Source organism: Protopterus annectens, chromosome 2.part2 (assembly GCF_019279795.1).
Source record: "Protopterus annectens isolate FY-2018-M chromosome 2.part2, PAN1.0, whole genome shotgun sequence".
Lineage (NCBI taxonomy): Eukaryota > Metazoa > Chordata > Ceratodontiformes > Protopteridae > Protopterus > Protopterus annectens.
In genome coordinates this window covers 90,252,497-90,269,673 of record NC_056730.1, presented here as the reverse complement: position 1 = coordinate 90,269,673, position 17,177 = coordinate 90,252,497, and the positions used below count along the sequence as shown (strand labels likewise).

Here is a 17,177-nt window from a genome sequence, read left to right as displayed (position 1 = left end):
GTGTGTGTGTGTGTGTGTTTGTGTGTGTGTGAATGTGACTGTCTCACAAATACAAAACATATACTTGTGGCGGTTGTACAAACCATTAACTGCATAATTCCATCAATTAAGCTCTTGCATTTTTTTGCATGACATCTCATTTAAGCAAAAGAAAACTATTATCAGTACATAAAATAGCCCCACACAATATTTTCTGCTTTTCTGCTGGACCTATTCACGCCATCATTCATTGAGGCCAGGAAGATAACATAATCTGTAAACAACAGAAGCTCAACTCCCACAGAGTTAGGTGACCAGCCACTGCTCTTTTGTATTCATCTGTGCAATCCATGGAATCTGTTGCATTCTGCTAAGCATAAGTACAATGCTATACTGTATTTGCACTGTTAAACTGTTTTTTTTTTTTTTTTGCTATATTGCTGGGTTTTTTTAAACTGTTCTTCCTGATTTTTTGTACTTTTTATCTGCTGTAGTATAGATTAGATTCAGATCTGCTGAATCTGGTTCTCTTTTTTAAAATAAGCAATAAACAAGGCAATTTTTTTTGGAGAGGGCCCCCTGAACCCTTGTGGCAGGGAGTGCAGTTAGTACTCATCTGATTGAAGGTTCCTTGCACAAGGCTCAGTTCTGATCTTTTTTTTTGGCTAAATTGTTTAATTCAGTTTTCTCACTGTTGCTATATAAACCCCACATTTGTGCAGGTTTTCGCTTGTTTTAACACAGCTCCACAGAGTTAGGCGACCAGCCACTGCTCTGCTGTATTCATCTGTTTATGCTTAGTGCACCTCCATGCACCATCATGTACTACCAAGAAATGGGGTCACCACTGTTGGTTATAGACACAAAAATTTCAGTAGATACATTTTCCCTTTGTAGCTGCCTGTGATCCGACTGAGAAGTCCTTAAATTGTGCTTAGCTGCTAAAAGAGCACCTCAGCTGTACTTTTGCCCCTTATACAGTCCAAAAAACACCAAATCTACAATAGTTTCATACCATACAGAGAACCCTCACTAGTATAGACCCTTTATAGAGCACCCTATTAGTATAGACCCCATTTAGAGCAGACAGTTATACCACACCCCTCCATTTTCTCTCCCCTCTGTGAAAACAGGATTTAACCTAGCATTATGGATGGTCAGTTTCCCTACATTTCTCCTACCAGCCTGATTGACATGGGTATCATGAGGCAGTGTAGCAACTGCCTCATGTACACTGACAACCCTCTACTCCTTAACCACCCAAGTGAAATTCGTGAGAGATGCATCTATACTAAGAATCTGGAATCCTTGCTTTCTTGTGCACAGAACAGTAACACTGAACAGGTTGTCAGCTCACATACTACACCTTCTGTGCAAACCATGCACTCAGCACACTAGCCATCATACATGGAGGTACTCACCAGAAATCTACCTAAACAACAGAGACCTTCCAAACACAAACATGCTCCACTTAATGCAGCACCTATAGCATTCAATACACATAGAAACACAAGCACCAGTGTCTCACCAAATAAGCCCCTAAGGCAAAGCACATCTAAACTAACTTCTTTAGTCATAGGTGACTCCATTGTGAAACACACACATATCCCATTCACCAGACTGGACAAGGAGAAGGTTACGGTCATCTGTCTGTGGGGTGCCAGGATCATTCAGATCACGCATGCACTCAAGTTTCTCAACAAGTACCGTTATGACTCCATCATATTTCATATTGGTGTGAATGGCTTGAGACGTACCTCACTGGACTATATGAAGAGAGACATGAATGAGCTGTATGAATATGTGTCCCTAGCTTTGAGCAGCATTCTACCCTCACCTAGGATGATACCATAATGTAAACAAAAAATGATTGACTTCAACAATTGGCTTAATTTCTGGGTTATTCTAAGGGAATCCAGTTCCTGTCAGCCTGGGATGACATGGTTGATAGACCACACTGCTTTGCCAGAGATAGTCTTCATCTGACATCTCTAGGCTTTCGGTTACTGGATAAGGCACTTGCCTTCCTCATAGTGGTTTCTTTAGGCAAGGTCTAAGAACAACATTTCTGACATGAAAATATAACTCACAAAAAAATTAAAGGTTATTCTGCTAAATGCTAGTACTTTAAATCAGAAACTGCACTGTCTGGAAACACTCCTCTCACTGGAGGATGTTGACGTCCGTGAAGTCACAGAAACTTGGTTCAGGACTACAGAGAGTACCCTGACCTTGCAAGGCTACAATGTTCTCCACACTTTCAGACCACAAAATGAATGTGTGAAAGCCAAAGGAAGAGGAGTATCTTATCTTTAGCAAAGATAAATACATCTCTAGACTGGTTATATAGGAACACTCCATGGATACTCCAAGTTCAACTAACTGTGTGTAAGACCTCTTTTCAAATCATCATTAGCTATAGGTCCCCTTCGGTGAACCAAGATACCCACTCTGTTTAATTGGACCTACTTGAGTCAATCAGATTATAACCAAAGACTATAGCCATGGGCGATTTTAACTCTCCCTCCATTGACTGGGAAACATATGAGTACCAACATGCTTGCACAAAGGTTTATGGACTTTGTTAACACTAATGCCTGCAACAAATAGCATGTTACTCCACAAGGGGCTCAATTATTCTCAACCTGGTCCTGACCAACATGGGTGACCATTGCACCACCACAAATATAGGACCCTCACTGGTTAATATATATCCGTAACCTAAAAGGTAGGACCCAGACATATGCTGAACTAGCTGTGGGTGGCATTACACATACTGATCCTGCATGATAACTAACCTGTTAGTTGACAGGTTTGACAAAAATGTCATCCCCCTGTCCCCTCCAAACATTCCAGAAAGCATTTACATCTCCCCCACCTTGCATCTCCAAAGACCAAGCCATTAATGCTCTCTCTAAGACAAAAAACACAGCCTCTATGGGACCAGATGACATTCCAGGTTGTGTTTTAAATGGTCTAAAACATGAGTTATCAATTCCATTAGGTGCTCTCTTCAACCACAGCCTGAGTACTGGTTTTGTTCCCACTGAATGGAAAACAGCAACCATCATACCCCTTCTTAAAGGGATACAGCAACAGACCCTGGGAACTACAGACCCATAAGTTTAATCAGCCGTATCTGTAAGGCCATGGAGTGAATCATCATGGACCTTCTAAATAAGGATATAGGTGATTTCCAAACCCTTGATCACACCCAGTTTGATTTTGTCAAAGGCAGGTCATGCCTATTAAACCTGGTGGACTTCTTCGAAAACATCACCAGAACCCTACACAAAGACAAATCTGTGCATGCAGCCTACCTTGACTTAGTCAAGGCCTTCAACACAACCCCCCATTCACGTATTATTGATAAACTCTCCCAGTTGAATATCAACCCTTATGTCATCAGGTGGGTTGCTAACTGGCTCACTGACAGATCGCACTCAGTCAAAGTTGGGGCCTTTAACTCAACCAGCAGACCTGTCAACAGTGGGGTTCCACAGGGGTCAGTGCTGGGCCTCCTATTGTATGGAATGTACTTCTCAGAAGTTCAGGCCAAAACAGAAGGGCTGTGGCTGACTAAGTTTGCTGACAACTGCAAATTAGGTGCAATCATTGAATCCCAAAACAAAAACAATGTCAATATACATCAAGAGGGACTTACATAAACCAAAACACAAACTCAATGCAAAAAATGCATTATAATTCCCTTTGGTAAAAGCAATTTCCCTGCAGTCTATCATATAAATAATAATACCCTAAGTAAAAACTCAGTAGTAAGAGACTTGGGAACACAAGTTGAATGTTGCCTAAACTTTGACCACCATCTGTCTACTTTGGTAAAGAAGTCATTCTGCATCGCATACCTCATTAGCAAAGGCATTGCCTCAAGAGTGAAAGAAGTTATAATACCCCTGTACTTGACCCTCAATAGGCTAATAATTGAGTACAATATTCCCTTTGGTATGCACCTTAGCAAGCACCTGCAGCAACTTGAGAGACCTCAGAAATTTCTAACCAAGAAAATTCAGGGCCTCCAGCGCATGTCATACATTAACAGAATGAAGTCACTATCAATGTACTCTGTAGTGTACAGACTAATTAGAGGAGACTTGTGCGTGGCTTGCAGAACAATTTCATATTCAAACCTAATGGAAACGCTGCACATCCACTAGTCAAATGGGATAAGGGTCACCTGCTCCAGGGACCTTACCCTGGCCTGCAGCATAAATAGGACCTGCTAGAGAGACAGGTATGTCTCTCAGATGTTGCCACTCCTCTGGAATAGGCTACCAATCTGCATCAAACAATACTCTTCTATGAACCTGTTTAAGCATAGTCTGGATGGGTAACCATAATTTCCTGCCAGGGATTTTACCTATGACCCTCCTAGATATGGGCAGTCATTGCTAATTAAGATCTTGAGTTTACGGAAGATCTTTTTATATTTGCTTTCACTAGTATTATATTGGGTACACACAGCTAGCCTTGTAAAGACCTTTGGGTCAATGGCCCAGTAACCATGTATTAACCTATGAACAGCTCCATTATCAACATCCGCCAGCCCTGGGCTGCTTCTTGATTTCCTGTCCATGAAGATCTTGAACAGGAGTAGAGACAAGGCACATCCCTCATGGATTCCTGCACCCACTTTGAATGCATTCAACATAACAGAGAAAGGTACACAGAAGTGATCCTGTAACCCCATATCATTGCAGCACCTCCCACATGATATTCTGGTTTACTTTTCCATATGGCTTCTCAATGTCCATAAAAGACACACAAGAATAGTATTGCAAACTCCCACTGCACCTCCAATATCTATATAAAGACAAAGGGTTGATCCTGTTCTTCCCTGGCCAAGGACAAAGCCACATTGCTCTTCAGTCATTGGATAGTCTCAGTTCCACCACCCTGACAGATGCTTTCCCAGGGAGGGTGAGGAATGTGAGTTATCTATAATTACAGTACACCTTCCATTTCCCTTTATGAAAATTGGAACCACCTCCCTGGTTTGCCAGTATAAAGGTACTGTCCTTACCTTCCATTCAACATTGAAGCCACAACACCCTAACAACAGCCAGTGCCTTCTACATTTCTGGCTAGAGTTCAACCACTCCCACATCCTTGCCATTGCAGAGCTGTTTAACTACTACAGTTATTTCTTCTACAAAAATGTATTTAATCTTACCCCTCTGCTTCTGGCAATGTCTGTTCAAAGGAGGATATATTCACCACACCTCTTCAGAGGAGGACATGTCCACCAAATCTCTTCAGAAGAGGACATGTACATCAAATATCTTCGGAGGAGGACATGACTATTAAATCTCTTCAAAAGAGGGCATGTCCATCAGACTTAGAAGTTCCTCAAAATGTTCCTTCCTCCTCTCAACAATGTCTCAGTCTGAGGTCAGTATTTCTCCACCCCTGTTTAAATGTATCTAGACGATGTCCTGCTCACGTCTCTTGAGTCACCATATGGTTTGGCAGAACTGCTTTGAAGCCATCTGAAAGTCATTTTGCATTGCCACTTCTAGGCCTCCTCTGTACCCAAAATATAAGGGCTAAAAACTGCAAAGGTAATGTAAGGCTAAGCTTTTTAAGATCCTTGCAGAGCAATAGCCTAGCGAGTAACTATGACCTCATACATGACCTAGTGAGTAACTATGACCCTATACATGACTACCACATTTTCTGCCTTTCTGGCTTGTTAATACATATTAGTTAGATCTGGAGAACTCCCTCAGCACTGATGTCCAGCACCATATTCTAGGGCTACCACTTTGACAAACCCAGACCACCTTTTTTGGCCACAGATTTCTGCAACCACCTTAACTGTTGATGCATTAAGTAAGGTCCATTTTGACGCCATATCCATAACCTCCTCTAAGATATGAACAAGGCTGTTGTGGCAGTGGAAGTTGAACTTACTTTGTTCAGAAGCATCAGCTAAAAGTTCTCATGACACCCTTTCTGTATGTTTGCCTTTCCTAGGTGAATCCAGTTACTACTTTGGCCATCTGATCCAGCTCACCACCAAATGGTGACCAGCTGACAGCTTAGCACTTCTGTTGATCTGCATGTCACCAACATATGGCATCAGATCTGAAGACAGAACTGCAAAGTCTAACATTGACCTTTCCCAAAGGTGTGCTGGTACCAAGTACACAAATGAGCAGCCCTTTGTTTGAACATTGTGCTTGCCCATGTCATGCACACAATTCCAGGAGCGGACAGGCAAGCTATTCATCCTAATCATTTCCCTCCAAGTATCTGCGTTGTTATCTACATGAGCATTGATGTCTCCCAGCATGACTAGTGTCTTAAGATTATACAGGGATATACCTTAAGGCCTCATAATTTCAGAGCAACATTCCAGTGATTAATGATGCCTGAGCATATTTTGCAATGAGTGATTTTAATAGGAGTGATATGTAGGGTCTTGAAATGTTGTTCTTGGCAGGTTAGACTGTGTTAATACTTCTTCATTAAGGTCTGTGACCATTTTTGCTGTTTTCCTGAATGTAAAGCCACAAGTATAAGAACTTTGTTTCCCCATACTATGCACAACAATAATAGTGCGTAAACATTTATCTAGATTGTTATGGTCCATATTTTACCTCCACATATTGTGCTTTAACATTTATCATGTTTGTTAGAGCTCATATTTTTCCACCACATATTGTGCTGTATTAGGCATTCAAGATTCAATGCCATGAGACCTAAAAGTTTGTCATTTTAAATGCAGTTTAAAACTGTGCTGTTGTAGCACATTAAAAGAGTTTTGCAAGTGAAAGCCGCTTGCAGCTCCTGATGTGGGGAACTATGCCATCTTACTCCCCTACTTATATACACTAATGCAAGATCATTGTACTTCAAAGAAGGGGGATTCATTGAAATGCAGTAATTTCTAACCAGTATGCATTTCCTTAAACGATTAAATTTTTGCTGTGCTGAGCAATGTACTCACCTTCTTTGAATGTCAAAAGGAAAACATTTCCTTGCCTCTCTCTTTTTGCCTTCTTCTTCTGTCACGTAGGTCACTCATATTTAGGGAGCATTTTTGGTGGCTCTTCACTTCTGTATACCACAGACAAGAAATTTACCTCATTATTTTCTCTGTGAGAAATCACAACTCTATCAAACATAGCTTTATGTATTACCTAATCCATGTTTAATGATAATAAAGAAATAAAAAGAGTAAACTCCCATGATGGCAGGAACTCCATGGTCAGCCTCAGTAAGAAGTTGAGATCCTTCATAAAATCCTCCAAAGCTAGTTATGAAAATAAAATCTCCATAGATTCTAAAGACACCCACAAAGCATTCTACAGCCATGTCAAGAATCTCAATGGCAACAGATCTGCTCTGAGCTACAGCACAATGGCAGTAGATTTACTGAACCAACTGATATTGCCAACATCCTGGCAGACAGGTCCAGTGCAAACTTTACCCCCTTCTCCCCCTAAAGGGCCCATCTCCATACTGGAAGATTGCAAAGCCCCTGTAATTACAGATGCACAAGTAAAGACCACACTCTCCAAAGCCAAAAACACAGCATCCATGGGATCAGACAACATCCCAGGCTGCGTTCTGCATGTACCACAGAACGAACTGGCACCCCACCTAAGTACCATGTTTGACCAAAGCCTCACTTCAGGCTTTGTGCCTATGGAATGATGCACAGCGATGGGTGTTCCACTCCACAAACGGGGTGCCACCACTGACCCCGGGATCTGCCGCCCCATTAACCTGATGAGCCTGGTCTGCAAGGCCATGGAACGCATCATCCTGGAGCTTATAAACAAAGACATAGGTAACCTCCAAACTTTGGACCCCAACCAGTTTGGGTGTGTAAAAATTAGATCATGCCTCCTAAACCTGATTGACTTTTTGAAGCAGTCACCAGAGCCGTAGATGAGGGTAAGGTGGTACACACAGCCTATCTTGACCTCGCCAAGGCTTTCAACACCATTCCCCACTCTGGTATTATAGATAAACTCACTGGACTGGGCATAAATCCCTATCTCACAAGATGGGTGGCCAACTGGCTCACTGATAGAACACACACAGTGAAAGTAGTCAACTCCAAATCTGACTTCAGACAAGTGACAAGCAGAGTGCCACACATCCTGGGTCCTCTCCTGTTCAGTATCTACTTATCAGAAGTCCAGACTAATACAGCTGGTCTCTGGCTAATGAAGTTCGCAGATGACTGCAAACTAGGAGCCATAATAGATTCGCCTAAGGATATAGACATTATACAAAGAGGCCTCACTGAGACTGATGCTTCGTGTCAAAGTCATGGCCTAAAGCTCAATGCCAAGAAGTGCATTGTCTTCCCCTTTGGAAAATACACCATACCCATGAACTACCACATAGGCAGTAGACTACTAAACACCAAAGGTGTGATAAGAGACCTTGGGACACAGGTGGACAGTAGTCGCTACTTTGATAATTATATTGCCATAGTAGTCAGGAAATCCTGCTACATGGCACACCTCATCACAAAGGGGTTCTCCTCCAGAAAAAGAGAGGTCATCGTTCCTCTTTACTCATCCCTCGTCAGACCCATTATCGAGTACAATGTCCCATTTGGCATGTACCTCGCAAGACATCCACAACAACTAGAAAGGCCACAGAAATACCTCACTAAGAGGATTACAGGCCTCAATCAGATGCCATATGCAGACCGTCTCAAAAAACTCCAGTTCTACCCCATCGCATATCGCCTACTCAGAGGTGAACTCTGCCTAACCTGCAAAGCCATATCTAACCCAGATTTGATGGACATGCTACACTTAAAGAATTCCCAGTCTGTCCAGGCCAGATGCTCCTGGGACCTAAACCTTGTCACCACAATAAATAGAACATGCTGGAGGGATAGATTCCTGTCCCAGAGACTTCCCAAGCCCTGGAACAGACTACCCATTCATGTCAAGAAAAGCTCCTCTTTAAGAGAAATCTCAACAATTGGATGGGAAACAGGAAATTCACCTCCGGGATAACTTCTGTGGCTCTGTTCGACAGGGGAAACAGGAAAATAAATTTCTTGGGTAGCAATTCTGGCGAAAGCCAGGGAACTTGTTTTGGCTAGGCGTATATAGGCCCTAGTACTTACCTATGAATCTATAATATTATTATGCTTGGCAATGCCAGTAAAACAAAACGCATTTTAAAAGACCAGTTCAATATTTATTTCATATTTATTTCATCTCAAGTAGAAGAGCAGACCTATACAGATGTAGCTCTCAATTTATATGAAGTTAATTAAAAAAAAAAAAAAAAAAAAAAAATATATATATATATATATATATATATATATATATATATATATATATTATTTATTTATTTTATTTTATTTTACATTTGTTAAAAGGGGAAATTCTGACTGGACCAGGTCCATTTTCAGCAGAGGCCCGGGGAGAAAAGCTCCAACATCAATTTATACAAATACAGTACATCCAGCATAATACACAAAACAGGTTTCATAATGTATGCTGAGCATAGTAATATAACAAGAATTAATAAAAACATATATGTATGTATATGTATATATGGGTCTACTTTGTTTCATTGAATCTCATTTCACTAAATTTCATTTGACCCTGACCACTTCACTGAAAACTCATTTCACTCAACTGCAATGAGTATATATGGCACTGTGTAGAGTACTGTAAGGCAAGGTATACACCCTTTTCCCTACTTTAGTGTGATCCTGGAGTTAGTATATATATAGTTAGGGGGTGTGGGGGCCACAGCCCCCCACATTGGGGGTGTGGGGGCATAGCCCCCTACTTAATTTGAGTACATATTGTCTTCTGGAGATAGTTAGTCATTGGTGTTGCAACTATGCATGTCTATTGTTTAAAATGTATTATTTTGATATTTTTGGTAAAATACAATATAAAACAAACATATATATATATATATATATATATATATATATATATATATATATATATATATGTGTGTGTGTGTGTATGTGTTTGTGTTTGTGTGTGTATATGTATATATATAAATATATATATAGATATAGAAATATATCAGCTTAAACTGTTCTATAGTTTGCAGATTTGATTGTGAAACTTTCATCAACTGGAGTAGTTATATAGTAACTTCTGAATTCCTCTATTTTATTTCAACTGCAAGTTAGTATTTGTCATCAGATAAAATGAGAGAGATTCTAGATCTCTTAGGGAAAGGGATACAAAAATGAATGTGTTTAGATTATGAGGCATTGCACTTAAGAAAAAGAAGAAAACATGCAATAATGCAGGAGTTAAGCATTCATTGTTAATACTCTTCTGTCAAACCCTCTCTTCAGATTGTGCCTTTATGTTCTTTTAACATTTTTTTTCATAAAATATGCTCTTATTTGGTACTTGGACAGTTCCGCTGGGGTACTGAAATAGTTCTCTTATGTTTCTCTGTTTTTTGTGTTAGGTACAGTAGTTGTCTTCTCTTTTATGTGGTTTCTGGGAAGGAAACTACAGCATTTTGCTTTCCTTATTTTTGGGGGTAACCAGCCAATATCATTGCATTACTGATGTCTCCGGAACTGCTCAGATGACAAATGGGATATCGATAGCTTTCTCTGTTAATAGATAATTACTTCATTTAAGACATTTTCTGCAACTTGCCACATCACAATGTGTTGCAGTAGCCTTGAGAATCATACTGGTAGCATTGGGAGAATAATTCTGGTCATAATTATACTGCCTAAAACTGTAAGCTTCTGAGACTGTGAAACTTGAATTTTTACCCAGCAAATCCATCTTATATATATAAAACATCAAGGACATTGCACAGTGGACAAAATAATAGATAATTTGGGAACATTTGCAGTTTAAGCACTTAGGGTTATGATGGACAGTTGTCAGAACCATTCTGTTAATTTTTAGTGAATGCATTCAAGATTCAACACACAGATTATTGAAGCAAATCTAAATTTTACGCACAGACATAAACACACACCCTGACAGATACATGTACACATGCAGGCACAAGCACACATGACATACACCTGCACACACACAACATTTTCTCTACCCATACTGCCTTTTAAAGTGAGGTCGGTCTCCTCCATGTTACATTTCTGGAAAAATGCTACTCATATCTCATAATGTAACGAGATTCTATAGCTCCCACATATAGAGTACAAGTATTTACAGAGTGATTGGGCCAAAATGTTTCCAGTGTGTGTAATATTACTTGGGGTTTAGCCTGAAATCATACCATAGGCATAGGGGTTTCAATACAGTCATCAAGACAAAAGAGCAAAATTAACTAAACAAGTAATCAATTAAAAGTTCATCTATACTGTTACCATCTACATGGTATGGCCGTGTTCCTCTCCTGGATAGTCCATCTCAATATTTATCACCTGACTGTAGTATCTAAGATCTAATCACCACCAGATGTGCTAGTAGAATACCATACTCCAGTGGTCACTCATCTATACTCTTTTTCTGGACATTAATGTTACAGATATTGTTTCTGATATTTGTTAGTTAAAACTGATATACTTCGTTATTGTACCTGTGCTGTTTCCCAACATTCATGTCCTGAATAATCTTAGCCTACAGGAGATCAGATACTCTATATCACCTATACTGGCCAAAGAGCTACGAGTTATGGTCATGTGTTGGCTATAGTTAGAGTGACATCTCTATATCAGTGAAATTATCAGTACAATGACTCCTCCCACCACCTTTCATTATGCTATGACATGCAAATAGAATTACATATTGTCACACATCTGGCCATCATCATAGATTTATGGCTAGTGGCTCCATACTGGCTTTAGTACATTATGCACATTTTCAGCCAGATGGCCTATGGGATGGACATATGGATGGATTTATGCTCTACAATATGTCACTGTCCATATGATGAATTTCAGGTAGTCATCCAATTGAGGCTGTCCAATTCAAAAATCCACAAGTCTCAGCCGTTCACTTCAACAGTTTATTAAAAAACACACAGCACAAAAGATATCGGATTAAGCGCTTTCATCTCTTATCCAGAGACTTCATCAGAATCAAATACCTACAAGGCAAGTTCATTTAAATAATCAATCTATTGCACAAGCATCCACTTCATCGGTTAAGTACACAGTTGATAAATTGTGCATTCACAATTAAAGTGCAAAAGCTCTGCTTGTAAAACAACATGTCACATCCTTTCTATGCATTGATGCCATTACTTAAATGTACTTCCTCAAGCTAAAAACAAAAAAACATATATTGCTCATAGGTTCATAGGTTCATAGGTTTATACTAGGCTATCTGCCCTAAGGCATTTATAAGCCTACCCCAAAGTTATGTGGCTTACGCCACCCCTTATGTTAGAAATAATGTGCCCATTATTATTATTAATAGTACAAATGAATAAATAAATATATACTATTATGTTGTAAATATATATTATTATTAAAATATGTATATAAATATGCTGTTAATATATTCTAAAATCAGAAAAAATAAGAAATATGTGCAATATGTATGTGTGCTGTCCTAAAATCATTAATTACATTAAATATATATAAAACACCTACTAGACCATAATATCATCTACATGAAATACATCTTATATTATTTTATTAAATATTAATGTATAGTTGTTGTTGTTTTACAAGCAGAGCTTTTGCACTTTAATTGTGAATGCACAATTTATCAATTGTATACTTAACCGATGAAGTGGATGCTTGTGCAATAGATTGATTATTTAAATGAACTTGCCTTGTAGGTATTTGATTCTGATGAAGTCTCTGGATAAGAGATGAAAGCTCTTAATCTGATATCTTTTGTGCTGTGTGTTTTTTAATAAACAGTTGAAGTGAACGGCTGAGACTTGTGGATTTCTGAATTGGACAGCCTCTATTGGATGACTACCTGAAATTCATCATTTGGTGCAATGCGTGTTTTTTGTGGATGTCACTGTCCATGCTTGATATATAAATATTTTCTTTTGGATGTTGTGGCAGAGACATGGCTAGAGTGGGTTGAAGGAAGTGGCCTCCCTGAGTACAAGGTGTTATGAAGCATGCTCAGGAGATGCCAATCAATTGGTAGTGAAGTATTGATATTCATGTCTGTACTGACATTTCTGAATGCCAATACAGAAGTGGAATCAAGTAAGACACTGGTTAATATGTGGTTAGCAGTTTGCTGCAGTTTTTAAGAAAGATGATTTTTTTTCCTCCCACACTTAGTGTTGAAGGCATAGAAAGGGACCTGGCTGCTCCTGAGGTGAGGAGAGCCACAGCACTAACCAGACTGGGGAACAGCCATTTTGTTCTCAGGTGTTAATGAGCCAGTTATGGCTCTGTGTCATGGTACTGGTCTACCTTGAAAAGTGCATGTATACAGCAAAGCCATGACTGATGGAATATGTTATTCATGTCTGCTTTCTTCTGCTCATGCAGATTACTTTCCAGCTGAACAAAAATATAGAAGGGCCTGGTATAAGACTCATTTTCTGACATTCCTTGTTTGGTTATTTTGCAATATGTACCTGCAGATGTTGGCACCTGTATTATACAAACCCACTCGCAGACAGAGCTGCTTTCCTCCCCAAAATGCACACAATAGCTGAACGAATACAGCGGCTATATTCTACATATTCTACTTTCTTGACATGCCTTCCCACACTATACATCCAGATACAATAGGTGCCCTAGCTCATGTCCCAGCCAAACAGTTCTACAAGGAGTACTGGTGATACACATGATGCTCTATCACTTTGTATACTGGTTTTTATGGTAATCCAGGCCTATACAAGCAGTACTTGCGGTTTCCTGCAGAACACATTGCATGTTGTACACACTGTATATTTTGGCTGGGTTTTACACCTGTTACAGTTATATAACATTTGCAGTACACCAGTAAATGGAAAGTACACTGTATAGATTATATCAACAGGAGCTACCATTAAGACTGGCAAGTAATAAGCTGCATACACGTAACATAATCTCTTGATTTCTAACTCTGTATAGTGCTACAACACAAACTGCAAAAAAAAAAAAAAAACAGCCAAGCTAGAGTTTTCACTGTGTGATAGCTTAAACCTCCTGTAGTGGAGGCCCATGGGATATATGCAAATGACCCTTTAAGGTCATCAATTGTTTCAGCTACATGGCTTCTGAATGTCCATGATTTTTTTTTTTTAAGTCTTTATAGTTACATGCTGCCCTGTTCCATTCTCAGCTAGAGCGTCTTCTGGGTGGAGACATGCATGAATAGGCATACCTTTGTTGAAGGTTGTGCGTCAGAGCTGGCAACTCGACACATAAAAATCTACTGCCAATCATTAGCAGACTGGAGTTCCACTGTGGCGACCCCTAACCGGGAAAAGCCAAAAGACACAACGACATAGTTACATTCAGTCCAATAAAGCCATAGCCCATTAGCTGTGGACATGCATGTTTTGGCATTTTTATTGACCTTATAGCACAGCATAAGTGGCTAGTTTGGCTATACTTCAGAAACACACTGTCTTTAAACCCAGTTGATGCCCATAAAGATTAACGTGCCTTCAATATATCCCAATTAACATCCAAACCAAAGGGTAAAAAGGACACACAGACAAACCATTCAGTAAAAACTGCAGTAAAAACCCAGCAAAGCTAGAGAATTTTCACTGTGTGACACCTTAAACCTCCTGTAGTGGAGGCCCATGAGGTTACCATGGAAAATAACATCAGTGCTATATATTTTTTAATTGTTGAATCATTTCAAGGCCACAGATAACATAGAATTAACCTTAGTATTCATGGTTATTTGTGCATGTATTGGGAATACTGACTTAAAAAAGCAAACTGGATTTAAGGATGTGTATTAGTGAGCACAACCTGATATGCATTGTACATGGGTTCATACCATTTAGGATTCTTTTGGGAATGAATGTATTCAGGATTGCATGGAATGATGGCTGTTTCTCTCATAAGGTCAGGCCGGTTTCTAATTCAGGGATCAAAGGATTTTATGTATGTAATGGTATATCACTGGGAAGTGACTACTGAACTGAGTTGTGAATTAGTTTATGTGTCTGCATGTTGAGAGAATAGCTGCCTCTGCACACTACTGCCTACAAATGAGAGAATGCACTCCCAACTTCTTGTACATCCCACATTATTCTGTACTGTCCATGTTAGCAGGTAACCCTTCTATATCTTGTAAAATGTACAGGGTGCTCAAGTCTTTTCTATCTACAGATGGTGGGTCACTGAGACACATTCTGTGCCAAAGTACTACATAGAGGTAATTGGTTCCACACTGGTATGAAAAGTGCTGGCCTTTAATCTGCTGTTGATTTATTGTTGAAGGGCTTGCCCTCAAATTGGGCACTGCAGACTTCATTTTCTGATATACTACAATGTGTACCAACTAGTCCTATGCATTAAACCTCATTACTGTATTTTTTATTGTTTAACAGATGATGCTGTGTATAAGGATGCCAGAGAAATATCCTGTCATCGACACGATTACATGCAGTGCTATTTAGGTGAGTATATTTTGTTTGTTTGAAGCACCTCATGCATGCAGAATTACTTTTTACAGGTAGGTCACTGCTAGAACCTGCTTTATATCACACCATGCTTTTAGTTCTATATGGTTACATACTGCGACAAGCCAGCTATCCTATCAAACAGCTGAACAGGAGGCTGCTTGGTGGGTAACATAGTATTACCCACATCAAAGACTGAAGCACAGTAAGGAGAGGAACAATTACTTGTTTAGCTAGTGCAGGTTAATACTATTGGTGGCAATTTGTGGACTGTAGGCCACCTCTCAGTGACAGTTTAGGTAACAGAATTATGAACTGGAAAGAGTGCTACCATTTGTAGTACACTACTGGAGGTCCCTGCATTCTCTACTATCCAAATGTCTGGAGCAACTTCTTCCGTTCAGTGAGTGGAACCTGGATTTACTCAGCAGCTTTTACTGTTACAGGGGTATCATTTTCTGAGCCCAGGCCATCAAGGCAATCCACATGTTATATAACAATAAGAGGGTAAGGAATGATGCACATGTCCAGTTATCTACACTTCCCTTTGCTTATGTTCTGTCCTTTGGCACATACTGGTTTATATGAAGGTGCTAGCCAGACATATGGCCTTGTTTTACCTGTGTATCCTTTGTGCAGATGTTTCTTGCTGTGCATAATTTGCATACTTCTACACTGTCTGTCTTTCCTGCATCATTCTTCTATAGCTTCCTTTTACACTTTTGTCACTCCATTATATGAAATGATACAGTACCATTGGGAATACAGTGACTACTTACTTGCTTCATGTCTACGCTTATGCCACTCACCAGTTGTATATTTCTCATGTGGGAAGATTTAGGCATAGCACAATTATTTGGGCCATCAAAATTAGCCTTCTCCTTTTAGTTACTGATTTTCTTCATAAAGTCAGACCTGTTTAAGGGTACATACCTTACTAAGTAATTCAATAGTCTGCACAAAGATTCCATATCATTTACTGTACACATTCTAGCATATTAAGACCTTTTAATGTAAAAAAATAAGAATGTACTTCTTTCTGAACTTCTGCTATGATGTTTAAAGACAAGTATAATCATTTTAATGCTCAGAGTTTGTGAGATATGTCTAGCTGTATCTTATGCCTGTACTGCCATCTGTTTTACTGTAGACTGTATAGGTTATAATTAAGTGGCATACCCCACTGGTGTGTCCAGAATGCTTTCCTACTGATATGCGTTGTTGTTGCTATTATTGTTTATGTCACAATGCGCACCTAGCCTGTCATCTTGTTCAGTGATGTTAAGAATGTCAGGAGACACCAGTGTTTGAAATACAGCATCACCTTCCATTACTCAGCAAATGGCAACATAACAGAAAGGCAGTTAACAGCTTCATCTCACATCTCCAGCTCTACACCCCCTTGTTCACCAGACTCCTTACATAGCGGGATTGCTTTTAGTTCCAAAAGGCACAGCAATATATTAAGTATTCATAGTTCATATATGTAAACATTTGTACGCCATTTTTATCATCACAATGTTCTCCTTACACAGCAGTGCCAATTATGCATGTGCTGTAGTGAACATAAATGCAATCCTCTGGTCACCACTCTGCACACAGATGTTTAGCTGCACATTCTGATACATGCCAGTTCTTCCCTATAGATCCATGTTGGCTTAGTCTATTAATTTGTACTTTCTGCTGAT

General features: G+C 39.5%; 1 protein-coding gene across 1 annotated transcript in view; it reads left to right on the top strand.

The window, feature by feature from the left end:
- Positions 1-17,177, top strand: part of FUT9 (fucosyltransferase 9) — a 1,107,964-nt gene that overhangs the window by 683,498 nt on the left and 407,289 nt on the right. The window contains exon 2 of the mRNA XM_044063775.1: positions 15,418-15,486. The gene's annotated coding sequence lies outside the window, so the exon portion shown is untranslated. The remainder of the gene's footprint in view (positions 1-15,417; positions 15,487-17,177) is intronic.